The sequence below is a fragment of the Macaca fascicularis genome, chromosome 1 (assembly GCF_037993035.2).
Source record: "Macaca fascicularis isolate 582-1 chromosome 1, T2T-MFA8v1.1".
Classification (NCBI taxonomy): Eukaryota; Metazoa; Chordata; class Mammalia; order Primates; family Cercopithecidae; genus Macaca; species Macaca fascicularis.
This window is the reverse complement of record NC_088375.1, coordinates 184,566,965-184,591,509: the sequence shown is the minus strand read 5'-3', so window position 1 is coordinate 184,591,509 and position 24,545 is coordinate 184,566,965. Positions and strand designations below refer to the sequence as shown.

General features: G+C 41.6%; 1 protein-coding gene across 18 annotated transcripts in view; it reads left to right on the top strand.

Moving 5' to 3' along the window:
* ELAVL4 (ELAV like RNA binding protein 4) overlaps positions 1-24,545 on the top strand; it is a 154,649-nt gene that overhangs the window by 98,763 nt on the left and 31,341 nt on the right. The window lies entirely within an intron of this gene.

The following is a 24,545-nucleotide window of genomic DNA, read 5'->3' as shown; positions in this document are numbered from 1 at the left end:
TCAAACCAAATTAAAACCAGTTAACCATATGATTCTTCCTCCTACTCCTATATAGGAAATGTATTTTTAGTGTAGCCTTACCTTCAAAATACAGAGTCTGCCAGCTATATTAGTGAATATTATTAATCACCTTTTCAGAATTCCTTCAGAACTGTAGTGAGATTTTTGAGAAGTACTGATTCATGGTGTTGTTCCTTGTTTTCTAAAGACACATGTTTAAACAAGCAGATTCCTTTACTGAAAGAATGCTAATTTGGTAGTTCACCGAGTGGATTTGAATAGGAGTGACAGCTTCGAAGACAGCCTTTAATTTGGTATACAAAACCAAAATTGTCAACTTTGGTTTGTTTAGCACCCTCTCCAGCACAAGCAGAGACATACAGTAGCATCTGAGCTTAAAGAAGAAACTTATGGGGTTGAAAGCAGAAATACAATTCAGGCATAAATTTGTAATTATGCATCCTTCTTAAATTCAGGCCCAAAAAATTTTTATTTGTAGAGACCTTATGGGAATGAGGCAGAGAAATATAGAGAGAGACCAGAGATATTTGCCCTCATTTGGTAGCAGTGTTTAATAAAAGTAAAACTTGTGGTTGTAAAGAGTGCTTATTAAATTCTTCATTTACACTACCTAATTAATTCTAGCATTTTAAATTAACAGTGAAACTAGTCCCTGCTGTACCATTCCATAGATGCAGCATATTTCCTCCATCCACCCGTTGTTCAGGTTTAATTGGCTATGCTAAAAGTCAGAGAAGGAGGGAGAGATAGGGCTGTGGGGAAATGGGGAAGGAGTGGGAATCACTCTAGCGGAGGACCTCCCCGAGGCCAACATTTGGGGTTAGGTCACAATGCAGACTGGAAGAGGTGAGGTATATCACACTAGGCAAATGGAGATGCTGCCGCTGGTGGTTCAGAAGTCAGGGTAAATGACATCATGGGTATTTTTGTTGCCCTGATTTTTAACATCCCAGTCCCCCCTTTTCCTCCAACACCTCCTACAGATCTCAATGCATCTCGATCCTGTGAAGTTTACAAGGAGTTCTAAATATCCAGTGGGAGGATTGGGGGGTGGGAGGTGGCAAAGAGATAAGAATTCAAGATTAAGATTTTCCAGCCCCAACCACTCCCTAAGAGAATGTAATGGATTCCCTTAGAAAGTTCTGGCTTCTGTAACGTTAAAATCTCTTTAGAGAGAGAGGAAGTGACTCTGTTGATAGCCTTACCAGCAGGCTAGATTCATCCCTGGCTGTGAATTGTCAATGAATTCTCCATTTGAGAACAGATAGAAGAAATTTGGGCGTGGACTTAAGTGTTATGTGCTGAGGACATAAACATCACCATTTATCAAGCACTTCCTCCGTGCTGGATACTTGCTAAGTGCTGGACATACCCTATTTCATTTAACACGGAGAACAGCCTCCGTTTTCTTAGATGAGGAAACTGAAGCTTAGTGATTTCCCCAGGCAACACAGTTATTATCAGGTGGTGGAGCTGGGAGTCACCCCTAGTTTCCAAAAGCATGATTTTATTTGGAGGCATGTACAGGGTAAAGACCCTGCCTAACCCCCACTTCATAACCCAATGCAACATTGTGTTCTTCTGAGCAGAGGTTCTTGGGCACCCTCTGGAGAGTCTATCTAATGCACCATGACTTTAAACAAGACTCATGTGTATAAAGGGAGGCAAAGATAACAACATTTATCATCCTCTGGGGATATAACTCAGCCTTTGTCTTCCTTTAGAGTAGAACCAAATTTACTGAAAATTCCAGTTTTAAGATACTTTTGGACATCTCTGTTACTTATCTTCTCAGAGACATTACATTTTTCTTTTTCCAACTGGGAAAGGACACTTATCAGGATAATCCAGGTACCAGGGAGAAGAAAGGCATATCCTGAGTTGCTCTTGTGTACATCCATGACACATGATGGCATTGGAAACTAAGTCTTTAGTTTTTCTTCTTCATCTACCTGCAGCCTCTGCTGCTGGGGAAAAAAAAGGAAGTGGCATGTGACCCACTGAGTTCATGCAACCTAGAAACTCTGGCAAAGAACACCAAATACCTGGTAGAAATTATATTATTCCTGTGGACTCCAAGGAGTTGATTCAGTTTCTTTTTGTTGTTGTTGTTGTTACCATTTTGGTTTCGTTTTGTAAACATTGAGATTGCCTTACTGAATGCAAGTTCCTATGTGATCAGTATTTTAGGGGAGAAAACATGTGGCTTGACCAAGGCAAGGTTAGGTGGCTCAGGGTATGTCTTGAAATCAGCAGAGCTGGATTATTATTATTATTTCTTTGCTTTTTTTGCGTTTTAATAAGTGTTTATCTTGTTACCACCCCAAAACAAATAAGGAAAGAAAAAAAAGAAAAATCTCTAGAAAGAAATTAGGTGGGGTGCAGTGACTCACGCCTGGAATCCCAGCACTTCGGGAGGCCAAGGCAGGTGGATTACCTGAGGCCAGGAGTTTAAGACCAGCCTGGCCAATATGGTGAAACCCTGTCTCTACTAAAAATACAAAAATTAGCTGGGCGTGGTGGTGGGTGCCTGTAATCCCAGCTACTCGGGAGGCTAAGGTAGGAGAATTGCTTGAACCTGGGAGGCGGAGGTTGCATTGAGCTGGATTGCACTCCAGCCTGGGCGACAAGCGCAAAACTCTGTCTCAAAAAAATAAAAAAAAAGAAAAGAAAAAAGAAATCAGTGCAAGAGCAAACAGTTTTGACCTGCCTGTTTACATTGTGTGATTATTTGCATCACAATGATAAAAAAAGAATTATATTTTTACCTCATGTCACTCTCTGTGTATCCATGCAGTGTACTTTTTTTTTTTTTCTTCGAGTTGAAGTCTCACTCTGTCTCCTAGGCTGGAGTGCAGTGGTGCTATCTCGGCTCACTGCAACTTCCACCTCCTGGATTCAAGTGATTCTCCTGCCTTAGCTTCCCAAGTAGCTGTGACTACAGGCACCCACCACCACACCCTGTTAATTTTTGTATTTTTAGTAGAGATGGGGTTTCACTGTATTGGCCAGGCTGGTTTCGAACTCCTGACCTTGTGATCCGCCTGCCTCGGCCTCCCAACATGCTGAGATTACAGGCATGAGCCACTGCACCCAGCCACAGTCTACTTTTTAAGAGTAGTTTTCTATTCATTTCAAGTGAGTGTGAGCTCTGAAGGGAATTTTTTGAGGACAGGGCAGACCAAACTGAACATTATCAATAACAAAACTGAATCTATTAAGAGACAAATATATGGAACATGCTATTAATACATAAGTGCTATGGGTGGTTGGAAGAGGTAAGGTTGGTGTTAGCTGGAGCTGTTGGGGAAAGTTTAAAAGATAGGGTAAGGATTTAGGTAGAGGAAAGAAAGGCAAAGGAATAGAGCTAAAATTTTAGTCAAAGAACAAAAGCATTTTGTGTTCCTCTGTGCTTTGGACAAAAGAAGTAGAGCTGGAACGTGTCTCTTTGGAAGCAGTGGTCTAATATGAAGCAGCATGGCCAAATGAAGTTAAGCATAGCAAAAAATTAAGTCAGTTAGAGTTGTACCCCAATGGACAAAGACAACATTTCCTAAACACCACTTCTAATCCATGTCTTCATTTCTTCCTTTATAATACATCTCTTTGGTTTAATTAATATCATTTAGTGGAAAAAGAATAAGGCCAAATAAATAACCTTTGCTACTGTGGACAAGAGGGTGGATATTTTGCTGCTACCTTTGGATCTGAATTTACAACCTAATTAAAGGAACCAACTCAGTTTTGATGCAGTAACATTGGGTAACTTGTGTTCTTTCTCAAATTTCTGAAAGTGCTAACAATCCTGTGTGTGTGTCTCTCAGTAGGAGAGATGTGGGACATGGACCACAGCAGTGGTGACAGTATCTATTAGAGCATCTGATAGGCCTTGAGTCATGACAGAGTACAGTCTATTGGGTTGAAGAGGAGAGGGGAGTGAGGGCTCTGGATTGTTTTAATGTACCTTATATACTTTCATGTACTGGACTTATAGGAACACTATGGGAATTTGGTTGAATTTTACTTCTGAGATAACTGTATAAACAATAAAAGGCTCTGAAAAATCCTAAGATATAAAAATTCCTTAAACTCACTCCCAAAATGTGAATTCAGCCCCAAGGTGAGTTTATTGGCATAATTTCTTACAACACCCAGCAGACATATAAGAATAACTGCAGCAGCTTTTATTTTTTGTGTATGCCTTAATGTGTGTACTGGGCACTATAAGAATGCTTTAAATATAGTAGCTCATTTAAATAATAAATCAAGTTATCTTGGAGAATCGTAATGGCCAGTGCTTTTGAGAACTTACTGTGTGCCAAGCATTGTGCTGAGATCAGTAGACAGAGTCTCATGTAATCCTCAAGATGGCCACTTTACAGATGCAAAAACTTGAACTTAGGAGTAATTGAATTACTTGCCAACGTGACTTCGCTTCCAGGTTAAGGCAGCTGGTACTTGAACCCAGCACTGCCTAATTGTGAATTGTCAAATTTATACTTTACCTCTGGCAGTGTACCCCAAAATACTAAACTGACTCCTCCCCTTTACAAACCAACTCAGTTTGTATACCTAGGGAATGAAATTTTTTAGTACAGGGAAAACATAATTAGAGCTCAGAATCTTTTGTTTTGGAAAATAGCATACTGTGCATTAAAAAGAATTTTTTTGTATTAAACAGGTCACTGCTTAGCTAAACAAAGAAGACTAGACTTGGAGTGGTTTTTTTCACTTCTGATATTCTCTTTTCATGAAATACTCTTCAGTATATTTACCTTTTCTTTATTGTGCAAGCACTGTATTGACATGGATGCTGCCTACAATTTAAGCATAATAAAAACCCAGCCTCATTTAGGCATATCCAAGAAAATCCCAAGATATTGATCAGCTAAATGAACTTTTCTATATGCACATCAGAAGGAGAGTCATTAGTGATGGGAAGAGTACAGCAAATGGTAGCATTTATCAGCATATTTTGCTGCTGATTTGGAAAATGTGCTTAGTACAATGTGATGTGTCTCCTGAATTCAGAGGAAAATCAGGCAGATTTGCATCTGTCATTTTATTTATCACCTCCCTGCAGTCATACATATTCTACAAAGAAGAATAAAAGAGTTTTGATTTGTTGACTTGGGAAGGGGGGTTGGTTATTGTTGGAGGTGAGTGGAAAATTTTTAGGTATAGAGGAGATTTGGCAGCCTAATGGGGTTACAAAACAGGAGAATTGGAGTCTGCCTTATTAAGGGGAACTTGAAGAACGTCAGAACATGAAGTGCAAACAGTAAACCATATAATCATTGTGCTTCTTACACACTCATCAAGGGGAATCAGAGACTTTCCATCCTTTCTAATTAGAGCAGGTTGGCAGTAGAGTGGAGCTGTGAGGTTTAGGGTTTGTGCAGGTACATTATGCATCTTCTGACACAATTTTTTTCCCAGAATGGCAGTAGTCAGGATTACAGACCAGGTATGGTTTCCTTTTGCCTTCTGGCTGTGTTCCCCTTCATCTTACCTTCCAAATCAGACAGTTCTGCCCTGCTTCCGAACTCAGATAACCGTAGGAAAGTATTCTCACATCCCAGGAGAGATGTCTCAAAGGATTTTTACCTAGGATGTGAATCAGGCTGGGTATTTTAAGAATTTTCTATTTCTGTACTTTAGCTGACTGTTTGGTTCGTAAGACCAATTCCCTGTTCACGCAGCCTTCTCTTCTTCCCCCAACACACACACACACACCCACACATTCACTCACTCACTCCTCCCTTCTCTGTAGAATGGCCTGGTTGATTGAGACTAGGAACTAAGGAGGAAGGTAATGTCAAACTGAAATTTCCACACATTATCTAAAAATGTAATTCATCAGCTTCAGGGTAGGAGGAAAGTGCTTTCTGAAATGTGTTAATGGGAAATTCATTTTCTTCTTGTCTTCTGTGAGGTGTAGTAGTGGTGATTTCTTTTTTCAATCTGCCCCCTCGCCCCCATTCCACATCTCCCTGACTGCTCTTAACTGATAAACTCTGTATCTGTGTTTATTCCTCGTAAGAACCAAAGATCTTTAAGTTGCCTTTTCGTTTTTTCTACAGTCCCCAAATTGAGCTTTGATAGGAGAAGTTATTTCTAGTTTGGAGAGAAGATAAAATTCAGATAGAGATCATATATTTGTATAAGGTTTTTACATTTGTAAAACATTTTCAATCAGCCAACAGTATTTGTTTAGTGTCTACTCTCTCAGACTAAATAGGTGTTATTCCCTTTCCTTTCCTTCCCGTCTCTGAAATTCTGTATCACTGTCTGTGAGGAGGTCAAAATGGATAAGACCTAGTTTGTGCCTATGTGTTGCTATGGGACCAATGAGTCAGGGAAACCAGAACAAATGACAGCCCTTCATGAAAGTCTGGAAGAGACTGGGACCTGGCTGCTTATTATGCATATTAACTACACATCTACCTTTGCTGTTTTGTGGCTGGGGGCAAAAGGGGAGTGGAGGTTGTTTTGTTTTGTTCTTCACCAGGGCCCAATCTTACCCTTCCTTGGTCCTGGCTATTAATGTCATTGGAAGAATAGTGAAAAAGGATTCATAATGATACAATGAAGTTGGAGGTTTGATGGAATGCCTACTATGTGTCAGCTACAGTGCTAGGCACATTATAGATGTTATCTCGTTGAAGCTTTATATCAGTGTTGCTTAATCAGTGATTTTATTCCCATTTTGCAGATGCACAACCCAAGACCTAGAATTAGTCAGCTGGTGAGTGGGGTTAGGGCATCTGACTGCAAAGTCTATGGTCTTTCTGTTACCTTACCACTGTCTGTGCTGAATGAAGACAACATCAGTTATGGGTGTTCAAAGGAGAAAAAGATGACAATGGACTGAGATTCTCTAAGCAAGTGTCAAAGAAAAGTGAGCCTTCAGCTTGGCCCTGAATTTGGCAGAGATTAGATTGTAGGAGACCAGTCCATGCAGAGGAGGCAGCTGAGCCAAGCTTCAGAGACGTTGTTATGGAATGAATGTTTATGTCCCCCCAAAATTCTTATGTTGACGTTCTAACCCCCAATGTAATTGTGTTTGGAGATAGGGCCTCTGCGGAAGTAATTAAGGTTAAACGAGGCCGTAATGGTAGAGCCCTGATCTGATAGGATTAGTGCTCTTATAAGAAGAGGAAGAGAGACTGGAGTTTTCTCCATACACATGGAACAAGCAAGAAGGCAGCTATCTGCAAGCCAGAAAAAGAGCCTTCACTAGAACCCAACCATGCTAGCACCCTGATCTTGGACTTCCAGACTCCAGAACTGTGAGAAAATAAATTTCTGTTGTTTAAGCCACCCAGTCTGTGGTATTTTCTTATGGTAGCGCAAGCTGCCTAATACAGACATCTTCAAGAGATAGTGAATAGAACAGGCAGGACTACTCTGTCGGGTAAGTGAGGATACCACCTTTGTGTCAGTAAAATATCTGAAGCTCAGAGACGTTAAGTAATTTATCCAAGGTCACCGTTAATAAGTGGTGGAGCTGAGATTTGAACCCAAGTCTGATTCTGAGGTCTGCGTTCCTTCTACTTTGCTGGTAACTAACTCTACTTAACACAGAAGGAAGCTGACAGCTTTCACACTTCCCATGGTGTCTGTAATCTGAGAATCGTTATTTATCTCTCTAAGGTGATGTACCCGTTTGCTTAGTGACTTGCTTTCCACCTACTTCAAGTTCTTGCAGATTTCTAAGTTTAGTTTTCTGCATGTCCCTTATTTTGTAGTTGAATGTCTGGTGAGATGCAAGTCCTCATAAACACAAAGTGGACACAGCTAGCTAGGTCAATAACTCTAATTCGTATGGCCACTAATGGAATTTCTCATCACAAACATCTGGAATCAGATTAAATAATTTTATTGGTGGTATAAGCATAAAATGTACACTTAGTGATCCCTGATATTTGCCCTTTGTGTTTGTTTTCAGAGGCTTTTATACTCAGTACTTCCTTTGACGAGTCAAGAGCACTTGACTTCTTATTTTTCTTGCTCTTTCTTCCCCTCTTCTTTTCTTTGCCTGGTTTGTTGTTGTTGTACTTTGTGTGTGTGTGTGTGTGTGTGTGTGTTTTGTCCTGCTTCCTCTTTCTGCCTTGTTTTTTGACATGTCACTTTGATCAAAAAGGATTTGCATTGGCTTATTAGATAGTGTGGAAAAAACTAAAATGGAAATAGCCATCAAATTTTTAAAAACAGGATAGAAGTAAATGAATATAGAATGGTAAAAGGAGACCAGAGGAAAATTAGTAAAATAAATGTGATTAAATGTCTCAAACGGACCACCTAGTTTGAGTTTTTATACATCAAGGAAACATGAATGGTGACAACTTTGGTTCCTCTCTCAAGTGGTTACCAGAATCCCAACCCCACACGCTTTCCCACCACTGGCCCTGTAGCCCTTTCTCTGGATCGACAGGCCTCTCATTGCGGAGACACTTGCCCACTATAATGCAGGATTGGATAGAATACCTGGAATCACATACATGGAATTTTCCTCATCTTTCTTGCATGGGTCCATTTTGGATTGATTGACTTGCTTTTTATGGCTAGGGCAGGCAGTAACTCAGAGAAGCTGCCTGAATGGAGTTCTTGTTTTTATTAACGTAAGGTATAAACAGTGTGCCCTATGGAGGAGATGGTCTGAAGCAGGCCTTCCTTGCCTGCTGCCCTGAACTGAGGTATTACTGGGGTATTACTACTTTCTGAGTCACTTCAGTCTTTCCTTTCCCTTCAGACCCCAAGTCTGGACATGCAGGAACTTCAGTTTTCAGCTTCCGTCTTTCTGGTGAGGGTTTCTGCAGTGAGTTCTGTCTAGTTCCTCATTGCCCAGAGCCCTGAGCTGGACAACAAGCAGGAAACTCAAATGTCACTCTCATATCCTGGTCCTAACTGTGGAAACTGGAACTAGTCCTCAGCCACCTTTGATTTTCCCAGTGCCCCTCACCAGTCAATGGACACAGATCGCCCTCTAAGTACGAAAGAGAGAGAGCACTACCCAAGAGCTCCACACACCCCAGCACACACACACATCCCCCAAACACTTTCTGGTCAGAAATACCAAACACAGTGCATCAGAATAACCAGAATTGAGACAGACTTCACTGAAAGTCCTGCCTTGCCTTCCCCACCGCCGTACTTGATAGATATATTTGAAACCTTATGTATCTCCATTTCCTCAATATACAGTAGAGAAGATAAATCTTCACTCTACCTTCTTTGGATGGTACTTGTGACTTCAAACCAGGTGATACATGTGAAGGCACTTTGTAAACGAAAGCAGTCTATAAATGGGTTGCTCCTACCTGGTAACTCCTAACCACTTCTCACCAAGGGTGTTAGCCCTGGGCCAACAGATGGATAAAGGGGGAGGAGAGGGAAGGTGGATGTCTGTTCCTGGTTCAATGTTAGGTTATGTAATTCCAAGTAGGAAGTAGGAGATAGCATCTGAGAAGGCAGGAGAATAGAATGGGAACTTACATTTACTAAGCACGCACTAGATGCCAGATGTTAGGTGTCACCTTATATTTATCTCATTTAATCCTAACCACATCTACTGTAGGTAGATATTAGTGACCCTGTTATTTAGACAAGGAAACCAAGGCTCATGGAGTTTAACGTGACTAGCCTAAGATCACACAGCAAGCAAGTGGCCAAGCCGGCTGCATACCCATGTCTGGCTGCCAGTTGGGACGAGAGACCTTCACAGAGAGGGTTTCCCACATTCTTGCTGTTTCATCCTGAGTCACGAATGCGACTGTAGGTTGTATTCCAGTGAGCCTCAGGAATAGCCGCAGAAATAATGAACGCCAATTTCAGTGGTTCTGGAAGATTGTAAATGCAAGCCTTTAGTTCAATAAGATGCTCCTCCATTTACAATGGGATTATATCCCGATACACCATCATAAATTGAAAATATCATAAGTTGAAAATGCATGTAATACTCTGGTAAACCCATTGTAAAGTCAAGAAATCATAAATCCAACCATCCGTAAGTCAGGGACAGTCTGTAGTTGAATATGTCAGGATAATTTCTGAGATTTTGTTTTAAATTAGGCCACTTCTATGAGTGGTAACATGATAAAGTGGAAGGATCCACCAAGCTCTTGTTCTCGGGCTAGCTATGGGACTTTTGGTGGATCAAGGCATTCTGTGCCTCAGGTTGTTGTGCATAAAATGCAGATAATACTGACTTTTCGCACCTTTCTGTGTGTTGTGAGATCAGATGATTTGCTAATGTGCTGGTAAATTCAGGGTATTACTGTGGTCACCTATAAGACAGGACATTGTAAGCATGGGATTTATGAGGGTAAAACAAACACTTAAACCCCCTGTGATAAGCTATCTTTCCTTCCTAGTCTGCCTTCCAGATGTTTTGTTCAGTTATCTACGTACATCTCAACAAAAGCTGATTAACTCTCTCAGACATCAGTGTCTAACTGTTATTAATGCGCAAGCTGATCAAATTACAATGCCACAGATCCTACTTGTGCTGTTAATATTAGATTTTGGATTCCGGTCTACAATGAATGATTTTTCCTCCATGCATTGGGAAAATTGGTTAGCAGAGTTCATAAGAAAGTTTAATTAGCAGGCTGTTTGTGAAAATAGCGGCTGTGAGTCATCATTCAGAATGAACTAACATTTCTCAGGCTTGAATTTGTTCTTCTGTTCCTTGAGCAGCCACATGGGATCCTTGTGTTTGGGAAGCTGGTGTCCACATGTTGCCCATTTGAATGGCACCATGTAATAAACTAATAATCAAAACATCAAATTTTAAAAACCAGAGAGGAAGTGGAGGTATAGGGTGTTTGTATATATGGATACGTGTATCTGTGTCTGCTAAGGGAATATTTTGGGCCTAAGCTAATCCAGCACTGTGCTAGACAGGATAGTCTAGTGATTAAGAGCCAGACCGCCTATGTCTACATCTCTGCCTTACCATTTACTAGCTGTGTAACAGGCAAATTCTTAACTTCTCTGGGCCTCAGGTTTATCATTTATAAAATAGGGATATTGATAGGATGATTGTGAACATTAATTTATGTAAACTGCCCAGAACAACACCTGGCATATAGTAATACAATTCTTAGAGCAGTTCTGTGAGATGTAGGTATTATTAGCCCCATTTTATAGATGAGGAAACAGCTGTGTGATCTTGGATAAGAAACTAACTTATCTAAGATCACACAGCTTCTAAGTGGCAAAGTTGAACCAATGTTTATTTGACTCCAAAGCCTCTGTTTTTATTTACTATACTGTACTAGCTTCCAGGGTCATATGCCTAGTTCATTAAGTGTAGATACTGTGTGTGTGTGTGTGTGTCTGCATGTGTGTATGTGTGTACCTGTGAGAGTGTGCTCCTGCTTGACTATTCATGCAGCCACACACAATTGTTTGGCATTTTTTTCCTTGGGTCTATGGTTCTCCTAGTGAAACAGGGAGCTCACTGCTTTCTACTCACACAGTGAGCTAGAACCAGACTTGTACAACTTGTACCAAAATGAAAATGTGTCTTCAGATGTCTGACTCTCCTCCCACTATGCACTGCTGTCCTGTGTCTAGATTATCCCAGAAGCAAGACTGTGTGATGTCATCTGAGAAGCCGAATCATAGACTGTCACAGTGAAAAGAGACATTAGAAGTACTCCATGGCAGCCGGGCCTGATGGCTCACGCCTGTAATCCCAGCACTTTGGGAAGCCAAGGCAGGTGGATCATGAGGTCAGGAGTTTAAAGACTAGCCTGGCCAAAATGGTGAAACCCCATCACTACTAAAAATACGAAAAAAGCCAGGCATGGTGGTGGGTGCCTGTAATCCCAGCTGCTCGGGAGGCTGAAGCAGAGAATTGATTGAACCCGGGAGGCAGAGGTTGCAGCAGTGAGCCAAGATGGTGCCACTGCATTCCAGCCTGGACAACAGAGCAATACTCCTTCTCAAAAAAAAAAAAAAAAAAAAAAAAGAAGAAGTATCCTGTGACTTGGTCTTATTTTCAACTGGTCCCATTGTTATCTCAGGAATTATAGTTCAGCTTTGGGGACCAGATCCGACACCTTAGGTAAAAATCTTGAGACAGTATTCAGTCTTGTTTCAAAGGGTAATATTCATCTGAGAATTCCATCTAAAAATCTTTCCCAAAGGTGATCTCATCTCACACTAGGCATTTTTTTTTTTTTTGAAAATTATTGAGTACTGAGCACATTCTGGGTATGATTCAAACCGTGGGTTCATTTGGTGTCCTGACTGTCAGGGTGACATTTCATTTTCCATTGCCTGGGAGAGCTGAGCCATTAGAAGGTGTTCACATTTTGCAATCTCACTCATATTCCTGGGCACTCCTTCATTTTCACATCTGCCAGGTACTTGACTCCATGTAATGAAACTGGTCATTCTTGCTTGGTGTAGCCATTCCCCAAGAATCCCCAGCTGTTTAGAAAATCAAAGAAGATGACTTTCCCCCGCAATTTCTACCCTAAAGACCTATTTCTGCATGAGTTGTTCTTGAGTTTTTATCTTTATTTTGCCTTATTTCCTACCTGCAAGTTAAATAGCAATGAAAAGGGAAAACATACTTTTGTTTCTTGTTTTTCTCTTCTTCATGGATCTGGGAATTTCTTTCTTTTTAAACATTTGTTGAAATCAAGCTAAGCTGTTAGAACATGATGGAGAGCTTTATGCCTGGCACTTTACTGTCAGCGAACTCCTTGATGATAAGGACAGAGGTGTCCATTTCTGCATTTCACACAGATATTAGTGGTAGATCCAAGGCCAGAGAACCCCTTAGCGTTATTTCAGAAAGGACACGCTGACAGAGGTTTTCAAACAAAGTCCTTCAGCCAACATTTGGCATCCTGACTTATCTCTGAATGGACAAGTTATTTATCTCATCTCCTTGAGTGAGAGCCATAAATGTCTTTTACTTTGAATAAGGCAGTTTTAATGGATTTATATTCAGTTAATGTTTATGAAGTATTACTCTGTGCCAAGCCCTCTCATGTAACTTATCTCTTTTGATCTAAATCCCAACATGATATCAGGAGCTTCTACGTGCCCTTTGTAAGAATGGTGTCTGGTGGGAGTTTTAGAAGCCATTGTCTTAGTGTTAAATATAGCAGTTCCTTTCACGCACAGACATTTCACCCACAGACATTTCACCCACAGAAAGTCTCATTTTGCCCAAAGGCTAATTACAGTGTATGTAATTAGTATTAACCTGATAATTTTTCTACCTCTTCCTCCTTTGTTGCTAAACCCTCGCGGTTAACATTGCTGGAATCACCTGTTGGTTTGCATCCACTCTGAGTGGAATGTCTTGTCTATCTGACACCCAGACCTTTGTTTCATGTAAGAGTAAGCCAACCAAGAATTAAGAATTCTGGTTCATTTTTCTGGCTAGCTGGGAGTTTGCCAAAATTCTCCTCTTTTTTTTTCAACCCTTGTTAAAAATATTTTTAAACGTGTGACTATTCTTTCCTGTCTTGTAAGAATATTCTGAACATAATTTAATTTAATGTTGCTTCGATTAAGAATCTTTCCTTGCCCCAGGATCATCAGTCTGAATACTCCTTCTTTTTGTATGATAAATGCTGAAGGTGAGATAGTTGTCACAGGCTTCTATAGTCCTAGTGCACTACTTAGAATATCTTTTCCTTTTCAGTTTTTTTTTAACTAAGTACTTGATACCAGCTTTTTATCTTACAAATTTCCTTTCTTTTCTGAACAAACAGAAGAAAAATCAAGTTCAGATTAATTCAGTTTTTCGTTTATTGAGGTGTATTTTTGAAATGTATATTTAAAGACCTGTCATTTGGAGCAATTTATTTTATATAACAAACCAAAAGAGTAGGGGGGTGGAAGAAAAAGAAAACACCTCCTTTGAGAAATAGTTGGCTGGCCTTTCTTTTGTTTGTTTTTTGAGTCAGTGTCTCCCTCTGCCACATAGCCTTGAGTGCAGGGGCAGGTTCGTGGCTCCCTGCAACTTCTCCTCCCAGGCCCAAGCAATCCTCCTGCCTCAGCCTCCCAAAGTGCGGGGATTATACGTGTAAGCCACTGCACCCAGCAGTTAGCCTTTCTTAATGAATAGTGTAGTTTTGTAACTGTTTTTTTCTGCTTTTGGGACGGCTAGAAATGAATGTATATAGTCTGTGCATTTTCATGTTCAGAGACATCATTTTACATCCATGTGAACAGTTTGGCTATCTTCTCTGAAATCAGAAACTCTATTAAAGGCCTGTGTGTGCTTTGGAGCTGGATGGATATTCAGATCTTGGAATCTGAGGCCTCCTTGATTATAAATTGCAATGATAATGCCTACCTTGTAGGATTGCTTTAGAGAATAGATGAAATGATAGAAACAAAATGTTTAGTATACTGACTGGCACTCAAAAAATGGTAACTGTTTTTGTTACTATTCATTCACTTGCTGAATTAATTAATTCATCCATCCATTCAACATAGATTTCTTGAAAATCTACTATGTACCAGACATTGGTCATAACAAGATCCATGTGGGTCATAATAAGACTCCCGCCCTCCCGCCCTTAAGGAACTTAGGGTCTATTGAGAAATACATTTAGTTCAACAGACTTATATTAAATACCTACTGTAGGCCAGGCACTTTGCTTGTTGCCATCTTGATGCCACATGATGAGTACAAACATCTACTTAGGAAGCCAGAATATACCCTCTGGAAATAACCAAGGACTGGCCCAAGGTAATTTTAAATACTTTGGGAATTCAAAATAAGGGAGACTAGGTCCTGGGTTTGTTGTCATTGTGTTGATATTATTTTGAGACAGAGTCTTGCCGTGACACCCAGGCTGGAGTGCAGTGGTGTGATCTCGGCTCACTGCAACCTCTGCCTCTCAGGTTCAAGTGAATCTCCTGCCTCAGCCACCCAAGTAGCTGGGACCACAGGCGCATGCCACCACCCCCAGATAATTTTTGTACTTTTTGTAGAGACAGGGTTTTGCTCTGTTGGTCAGGCTGGTCTCAAACCCGTGACCTCAAGTCATCCACCCGCCTTGGCCTCCCAAAGTGCCAGGATTACTGGCGTGAGCCACCGTGCCCAGCCAGTCCTGTTTTTTTAAACGATATTGTTGGCAGAGAGCAGATACACTCAAAATTACAGATGCTTAAATGATTCCTGAATCTCTGCCAGAGATATAAGGAGACCTCATATAAAAATCTGAGGATGGATTCAACTTAGAAATGGTATTGACAGTACAGGTTAATATCAACAACATGTGGAAGTGATGATTATAAATTTCGTGACAGTTCTTTCTTCTCAAGGAATGGGTGCTCATTGTGTCCTCTCCTTCTGAAATGCCCTACTATACCTGTTGCCCTTGACTGCCTATTGCCTGGCTGTCTCCTGTCAATTTTTTCAAATTAGTCTCAATTCACATCCTCAATCACATCCTCCAGAAAGCCCTCTCTCACTATTGTAACACTTAACTATACTATCAATGATAATTCATGAGTCTGACTTTTCTACTAGATCATGAGCTCCTTTCTTCTTTCTTGGTTCTCAGTTTCCACATCTGTAGAAGGGATTTGAAGACGGTTGATACTAATGTCCTTTCCAAGACTGTCATTTTATGATGCATCAGATCCAGTTTGAAAGGCACAGCCAAGTTGGGAGATGGGAATGGGATACTTTGGGATATATATTGGAATTAAATGGGAGAACAAAGACTTGGAGTTGGTACTAGAAAACCCATGCTCTCTCGCCAGGTGCAGTGGCTCATGCCTGTAATAACAGCACTTTGGGAAGCCGAGGCGGGCAGATCACTTGAGGCCAGAAGTTCGAAACCAGCCTGGCCAACATGGCAAAATCTTGTCTCTACTAAAAATACAAAAATTAGTTAGGAGTGGTGGTGCATGCCTGTAATCCCAGCTACTTGGGAGGCTAAGGTACGAGAATTGCTTGAACCCAGGAAGCAGAGGTTGCGGTGAGCCAATATCATGCCACTGCTCCCCAGCCTAGATGACAGAGTGAGATTCAGTCTCAAAAAGCAAGCAAGCAAGCAACCAACCGCATGCTCTCTTAAAGTCTCAGGCATACTATGCTAATGTCAGGGCAGGTATTTAAGCATACAAATGAGCACATATTCAAGAAACCAGGGCACAGCAGAAAGTGCACTGGCTCTGGAGTCAGATGGGCCTAGCCACTATTTTCTAGACAAGAAAGCTACTTCTCCCTCCGGGCCGTAATGGGCCTTAATTTCCCCTTCAGTAAAACAGATATCAAAATGCCTACTTCAGAGGGTTGTAAAGAGTATGTAAGTAGTGATGTAAGTAAAGTGCTTGACCGATAATGGGTGCTCAAAAAATATTCGCTGTTATTTTTATTTTCTCAGAAATAAGGATAAACTGAAACCCACTATGAGCATTGAGTCTAAAATAAATAGAATTTAGAACCTTTGAAGGGATCTTATGGGTCAGTCTTACCAACTGCTGTAGCATCCTCTGACAAATAGTAGGTCCAGCTTCTGTTTGCATATGTTTAGGCATGGGGCTCTTACCACCTCACAAGGCAGCCCACCCCTTAAAAAAGCATTATTAGAAAGTTATCCTTTTATAAAGGCAAAAATCTGTTCCCTAATTTTCTTCCACTGCCTGGCTCTCATTCTCTCTTTTGGAGCCCCACATAGCAAGTCTACCCTTATTTTCCCATCATGACCTGTCAAAATATTAGAAGGGGCTTTGAGGTCAGGCACAGTGGCGCATGCCAGTGCTTTGGGAAGCCTAGGTGGGAGGATTGCTTGAGGCCAGGAGTTCAAGACCAGCCTGGGCAACCACAGCAATACTCTGTCTCTACAAAAATAAAAAAATAAAAGAAAGGGCTTTGGATATCTCTAGAGTCTTCTCTCCTTCAAACTAAATACCCACAGGTCTTTCACATGTGTCTTATGGGATCGAGTTACTCTTATCAACTTCCTATGGACACGGGTAAGGCTCTGGTAAAAAAAGATTTTGCTGCTTTTCCTGGTCCTTTTATGTTTGGTATTTGGGAGACTGAAGGTGGTTAAGAGAATGTAAATATCCATGTGAATAGATAATATTCATTAGTTTACCCAACAAACATTTACTGGATATCCAATAATGTTATGGGCCCTTTGTTAGTTCCTGGGGGAACAGGAATGAATAAAGCAGCACCTTGTTCCCATGTTGCTCCCAGTCTAGTGGGTAACAGAGACACATTACAAGACAGTTTTCAAAGGATATGTCAGTGAGAATGTTCACCTGATCTGCAAGACTGAGGGGAGGGGGCCACTGCAGTTTTTTCATACATGTCTTATTCAGCAGCATGGTAATTCAGATTGAAGAAACCAAGGGTGCCGCTTTCCTCTTTTCAGTCATTTGATAAGCGTGATGGTAGATTACCCAGACATTCACTTGTGCCACTGCTCCAACATGCCAAGCATATTCCTGCTTCAGGACCTTTGCGCATGAGATTCCCTCTGCCTGGAATGCCCTTTTCTCTGATAGAAGTGACTGGCTACCACCCTTCAATCACCCCAGCCCTTTCCCTCAGATCTCTGCTCTCACATCATGTTAGCAGTGAGGCCTTACCTGACCACCTGTATTAGTGAGGGTTCTCTAGAAGGACAGAACTAACAGGAGATATAGATATATATGTGTGTGTGTGTGTGTGTGTGTGTGTGTGTGTGTATAAAGGGGAGTTTATTAAGTATTAATGTACACAATCGCAAGGTCCCACAATCGGTTGCCTGCAAGCTGAGGAGCAAGGAGAGCCAGTTCAAGTCCCCAAACGGAAGAACTTGGAATCCAATGTTCAAGGGCAGGAAGCATCCAGCACGGGAAAAAGATGTAGGGTGGGAGGCTAGGCCAGTCTCTCCTTTTCATGTTTTTCTGCCTGCTTTATATTTTAAGGCAGCTGATTAGACTGTGCCCACTAGATTTAAGGGTGGATCTGCCTTCCCTAGCCCACTGACTCAAATGTTAATCTCTTTTGGCAACACCCTCTCAGACACACCCAGGATCAATACTTTGTACCCTTCAAGCCAATCAAGTTGACACTCAGTATTAACCATCACAAGTCCACCCCTGTCAACTTGCACCCATACACATCTCTTGAGGTTATACATAATCTTCAAATAAAGGTAGTAATAAGCTCATGATTACACCAAGCATAATACAACTATCCTTCAAACAACCAGAAATGCACCAATCCCCAACCCAAATACCATTATATTAAGTTAACAATACTTACATGCTGATATGAAATCAATAAATCTTATGTCACATGACAATGGAAAAGGAAATAAAGATATTTTCTTAGTGCAAGTTTATATAAGCACAAACATGTTTTTAGCAAAAAAAGGAGGAAATACCCAAGACAATTACTGTCCCTGTTTCTGTACCCATTCTGTATTCCCTTTGCCTTCAGCAAGCACCTCAGCAGGTCATGGTTTTTTTTCCTGATGGAGTGACCCAACCTTCATTCCTGAGGTGTCTGGGCCATTTGTAGTCCTGCCTGGATTGGGCTGTTGTAGTTTCCCATTGACCTTAATCACAGTGCATGGTAATACTAAGAGACACCCTAATGAATCTCCTGTATTCCATGTATATTCTTCCTTACCTCTGTTGTGGAGTAGTAGACTAACTTCATCTTGATAGTCTGGGTCAGTCACCCCAGCCAACACTGCAACTCCCTTCTTAGCCCGTTGACTTAAAGGTAGGAGGAGCCCAAAGTATCCAGGCAGCAATCTTAACTTCCAGTTTAATGGAATCGTTATTGCGTCTCCTGTGGCAGTATTCCTCCCTCTGGAACTAAGACATCTAGGCCAGCAGAACGTGATGTTGCAGGAACAGGAAATAAAAATTTTGCTAGTGGATCACTAGGGGTGATGGTGAGTGGTGCCACTTCCGCTTCCACCCCTTGATTCCCCGACCCATGAATCCTGGCTATGGGAGAAATAGTACCATATATTGGACACTGATTCAGAGCATACACAGCCTTCTGGAGAACTCTGCCCCAGCCCTGCAAAATATTGCCGTCTAGTTGGTTTTGTAATTGTGACTTCAAAAGGCCATTCCATCGTTCTATCAATCCAGCCACTTCAGGATGATGGGGAACATGGTAATATCAGTGGAATTCCATGAGCATGAGCCACTACTGCACTTCTTTAGCAATAAAGTGAGTGCTTTGGTCAGAGGCAATGCTGTGTGGAATACCATGATGGTGGATAAGGCATTCCGTGAGTCCACGGATGGTAGTCTCAGCAGAAGCATTGTGTGCAAGATGGGCAAACCCATATCTGAAGTAAGTGTCTATTCCAGTAAGGACAAACCTCTGCCCTTTCCATGATGGAAGAGGTCTAATATAATCAACCTGCCACCAGGTGGCTGGCTAATCACCCCGAGGAATGGTGTCATATCAAGGGCTCGATGTTGGTCTCTGCTGCTGGCCAATTAGGCACTCAGCAGTGGCTGTAGCCAGGTCACCCTTGGTGAGTGGAAGTCCATGTTGCTGAGCCCATGCATAACCTCCATCCCTGCCACCATGGCCACTTTGTTCATGGGCCCATTGGGCGACGACCGGGGTGGCTGGGGAAAGAGGCTGAGTGGTGTCCACATAACGGGCCATTCTATCCACTTGGTTGTTAAAATCCTCCTCTGCTGAAGTTACCCATTGGTGAGAACTCACCTGGGATGCAAATATCTTCACAGTTTTTGACCACTCAGAGAAATCCATCCACATACCTCTCTCCAGATTTCTTTGTCACCAATTTTCCAATCATGCTTCTTCCAAGTACCTGACCGTCCAGCCAAACCATTGGCTACAGCCCATGAATCATATATAATTGTACATGTGGCCATTTCTCCTTCCATGCAAAGTGCACACCCAGGTGCACTGCTCAAAGTTCTGCCCACTGGAAAGATTTCCCTTCACTGCTGTCCTTCAGGGATGTCCTAGAAAGGGGCTATAGTGCAACAGCTGTCCACTTTCAGGTGGTGCCTGCATATCATGCAGAACCATCTGTAAACCAGGCCCTTGTTTTCTCTTCCCCTGTCAACTGATCATAGGGAACTCCCCATGAGGCCATTGGCACAAGCTGGGGAAGAGAAGGCAGGGTGGCAAGAGAGTCTCCTGCTTCATCAGGGTGGCAGGAGTGTCCCCAGCTTCTTTAGGATCCTCCCACACATCCCCATTCCAAGTTTCAGGGTCCCATTCCTTTCCAATCAATGCCCTCACTTTAACAGTAGACACCTGGTGAGGCTGTGCATGCATGTTTAGTTGCAGGTCAGCCACTCACATGAGAAGAGCTCGTGTCTGTTTTTCCACAATTTCAGCTCTTTCTCTACAAGACATAAGACTCTCACTCAAGGCAGTCTTAGCAGATTTGAAGCTCAGTGTCTACTTCTGAAGCTGGGAGACAGAATCCCTGAGTTCATCATTTTCTTTCATCACTTTGTCCACTGAACTTAGGAGCAACCAACCCGCTTCATTATGCCCCTTGGTTTGCCACATACAGTCAAAGGTCTTATGTATAGAGTCACTAAACTCCTTGCCGCTCACAAGCGGTGAATCAGGAGTATCCAATGTGTTTATTTTGCATAACGCTCTAAACAGTTCATGCCAAAGACTATCAGTGTTCTCCGTACTATTAGAAGTAGAGTACTTAGCACTTTGGGGTCTAATCATATTAAGCAGCCAACTCCAAAAACCCCAAAACTAATTAAAGAACTTCATCCTTAATATTCTGTTCCTCTAGAAACACTCCTGGTACCAAAATCTGTATTAGTCAGGGTTCTCTAGAGGGATAGAACTGATAGGAGATACATATATATATATACACACACACACACACACACATATATATATGTATATATATAAAGGGGAGTTTATTAAGTATTAACTTACATGATCACAGGGTCCCACAATAGGTTGTCTGAAAGCTGAGGAGCAAGGAGAGCCAGTCCGAGTCCCAGAACTGAAGAACCTGGAGTCCAATGTTCAAGGGCAGGAAGCATCCAGCGTGGGAGAAAGATGCTGGATCTCTGGGAGGCTAGGCCTGTCTCTCCTTTTCTCATTTTTCTGCCTGCTTTATATCGCTGGCAGCTGTTTAGATGGTGCCCACCAGGTTAAGGGTGGATCTACCTTCCCCAGCCCACTGACTCAAATGTTAATCTCTTTTGGCAACACCTTCACAGACACACCCAGGATCAATAGTTTGTATCCTTCAATCTAATCAAGTTGACACTCAGTATTAACTATCATACCTATTTAAAAATCATCATACCTATTTAAAAATCACAACTCCACCCCCTACACTGCCTTTCCTTCTTCTCTGCTTTATTTTCTCCCTACAACTCACTATCATCTGACAAACATTATATTTTATTTATGTAGTTATTGTCCATCTCCCTCAACCCCAATCAGAATGTAAATTCAGTGATGGCAGAAAACAAGTAGGTTTTGTTCTCTTCTATATTCCTAGTGATATGCCTGGCACGTAACACATGCTCACTAATTATCTGTGGGATAAATGTAGTACTTGGATTCAGCCCTCAAGTTGGAATGTCATCAATGTGATAGGGAAACTCTATCAAAACTCTGCTTTATCTTCAAAGCCCAGCTCAAATGTCTCCACCTCCATGAAGCCTTCCCTACTCTGCTCAGTCAGACTCAATTTCAACTTTCTCTCTGTTCTTATATATAGCTTTAAAAGAAAAATACCTATTATATGTATTATTTTTGCTGGGCTATAATTAGTTTTTATACCTGTGTTTTCCTTCTACATTATATGTGGGGACAATTTTTTGGTCATTTTGGGGTCTACCCATAGTGTCTAGCATGTGGTAGGTGCCAGTTATATGTGGGATTTGTGTGTGTGTTGAATATTATATGCCCCAATGTAAAAGAAAGGCATCAGAAGCAGTCTCTACCTTCAAGAAGGTTGTGGTTTCTTGAAGGAATAACATTCACATAGACAGCAGTCTCAGACAGTATCTCATGGGGAATGAGAGAAGAAGGAAAAGGAACCAAACATCCATTGAGCATCTGTTATACGGCAGTGACTTTACATGAATTACCACTTTTAATCTTCTTATTAACCCCTTGAAAAAAGTAATATTAGCCCCATCTTATAAATGAGATTATTGAAGCAGAGAGACGCAAAGTAAGAAAGCAAATTTTGGAGACAAAAAGAAATAGCATATACCAAGAAATTCTGAGAGCTTTCCCATCAGAGCTTCCCTTCTCTGTTACCATGAGTTGGGTGTGTAGTATCCCCAGAAACCAAGGCACAGGGAGTTTAATTTAACTTAGCCAGAGTCACACAGCAGTAAATTGAAGAACTGGGATTCAGACACACGTCTGACCAACTCCAAGTCCCTTTCTTTCCAGTGTTTCTCGTCATACTTTAAACCAATGCTTCTTAATCCTTCATGTGCATTTAACTTACTTGAGGATTTTGTGGAAGTACAGATTTTGATTCAGTAGGTCTGGGATGGGACCTGAAGATCTGCATTTTTCACAAGTCCCTGGATGATGCCAGTGATGCTGATACAGGAACCACACCTTGAGTAGCAAGGTTTTAAACCATACGTAAGCTGGGCATGGTGGCCTGTAATCCCAACACTTTGAGAGGCCGAGGCAGGAGGAATGCTTGAGCCCAAAAGTTGGAGACCAAGCTGGGCAACAAAACAAGACGTGATTTCTTAATAAATAAATACATTTAGCCAGGTGTGGTGGCATGCGCCTGTAATCTCAACTACCCTGGATGCTGAGGTGGGAGGATGGCTTGAGCCCAGGAGTTTGAGGCTGCAGCAAGCTATGATCATGCCACCGTACTCCAGCTTGGGCGAAAGAATGAGACAAAACAAACAAGCAAACAAAAAAACTCACATACTTAGTTTGAGGAAATTGTGTGAATGACCAAAAGAAAATAAATCCTCTGACTAGTTGGCTCTAGTAACACTGGGCTTGCAGGAAATAAGCCAAGACTCATTGTAAGCCTCTCAGAGGTGGGATGGGAGGGAACAGTCATAGGTACTCCAGAACCCCAACGGACCCCCAGTCAGTGTGTTAAAAAGGAGAAGAGACCCCCAGTGCAGGTGAATACATCCCCTTGAGTAACTGCCTGATGCCAGACACTCTGCTGGACACTTACACTCGGGCCAGCCCCTGTGGAGAGAAAGCATGAACTGAGATATCCAACAGACTGGAGTTCATTCAAATCCTAGCCTTGGAGCTACTTGCTGGTTGACTTTGGACAGATTATTTAACATTTCTCATACCTCACTTTCCTTATCTGCACAGTGGGCCTGATGATACCCATTTCACACAGAATTAAATGAGGTAACATTAATAAGCCAGTTAGTACAGTGCCTGGCACATAGTAAGCACTGAATAAATTGTAGCTGCTATTAGTCCCCATGTTAATATAATCTTCACAGTGATCCTTTGATTGTGAGAATTAAGGGATTATCTCTATTTTTCCAGATAAGAGAGCATGCTGATAAAGCTTAAATGACTTAACCAAGGTTATACAGCAAGTAGTTTTGAACCACACACACATTGATACATGCAGTAACAGCCATTCATCTGACCCTTTCTTGGGTGTGTTTGGGTAGATTTAAGGCTTCTGAAAGCAGGAAAGACCTCTCAGAATGGGCAGTGAATGGGAGTCCCAGGATATGGAGTTGGCTGCAATTAACCTAGTACGTGGATTATCACCATGCAGGTGATCTTGAGGTGACTGGGGATTTTATCATGTGCTTTGAGAACAGGATTTCAGCCTGAGCTAGGGGTTCTAACTTCCATAAAAATTCCTTACTCAACTCAGAAGTTTTCAACAGCAGCTACCCTTCTGGCTGCCTCCTCAGGGGCTTTGCAGATGAGGGGAGTAACTGTTCAGTTTCTGGAGAATGATGGTTTTTAAAGAGCAAAAGAGCAAGGTGTGCAGATTGGCAGTGCAGAAATGCTGAGGTTCTTTCTGGCCAGCTTCTCTACTGCAGTCATCAACCATGAGGACGTCAGGATCAGAATAATCCCCAGGACCCTAAAGGCAAGGAAAAAGTATGTCTATCCAGAATGGCTGGGAAAATAAGGGGTTATAACCAGCTATGCTCTCAACACTTTCTAGAGATTAAATATAACAAAAATGCTTAACACAAACTACTGGAGATAATTTACTTTTTCATGGCAGATTCAAAAAGACTCATACATTTCAGGTCTCAGAATCATTGTTATAATACATTTTAGTTCAAATGGAGTAACTAGCTGTGGCAGAGAGTACAGGATTTGAAGTCAAATGATCTAGACCAGAAGATCAGCAAAGTACAGCTCATGGGCCACATTGGGCCTACTGCCTGTTTTTCTAGATAAAGTTTTATTGGAACACAGCCACACTCATTTGTTTACATACTGTCTATGGCTGCTACACAATGGCAGAGTTGTCAGGGACCATAAGACCTACCAAGCCTAAACTATTTACTGTCTTGCCCTACACATAAACATGTTTTCTGACCCC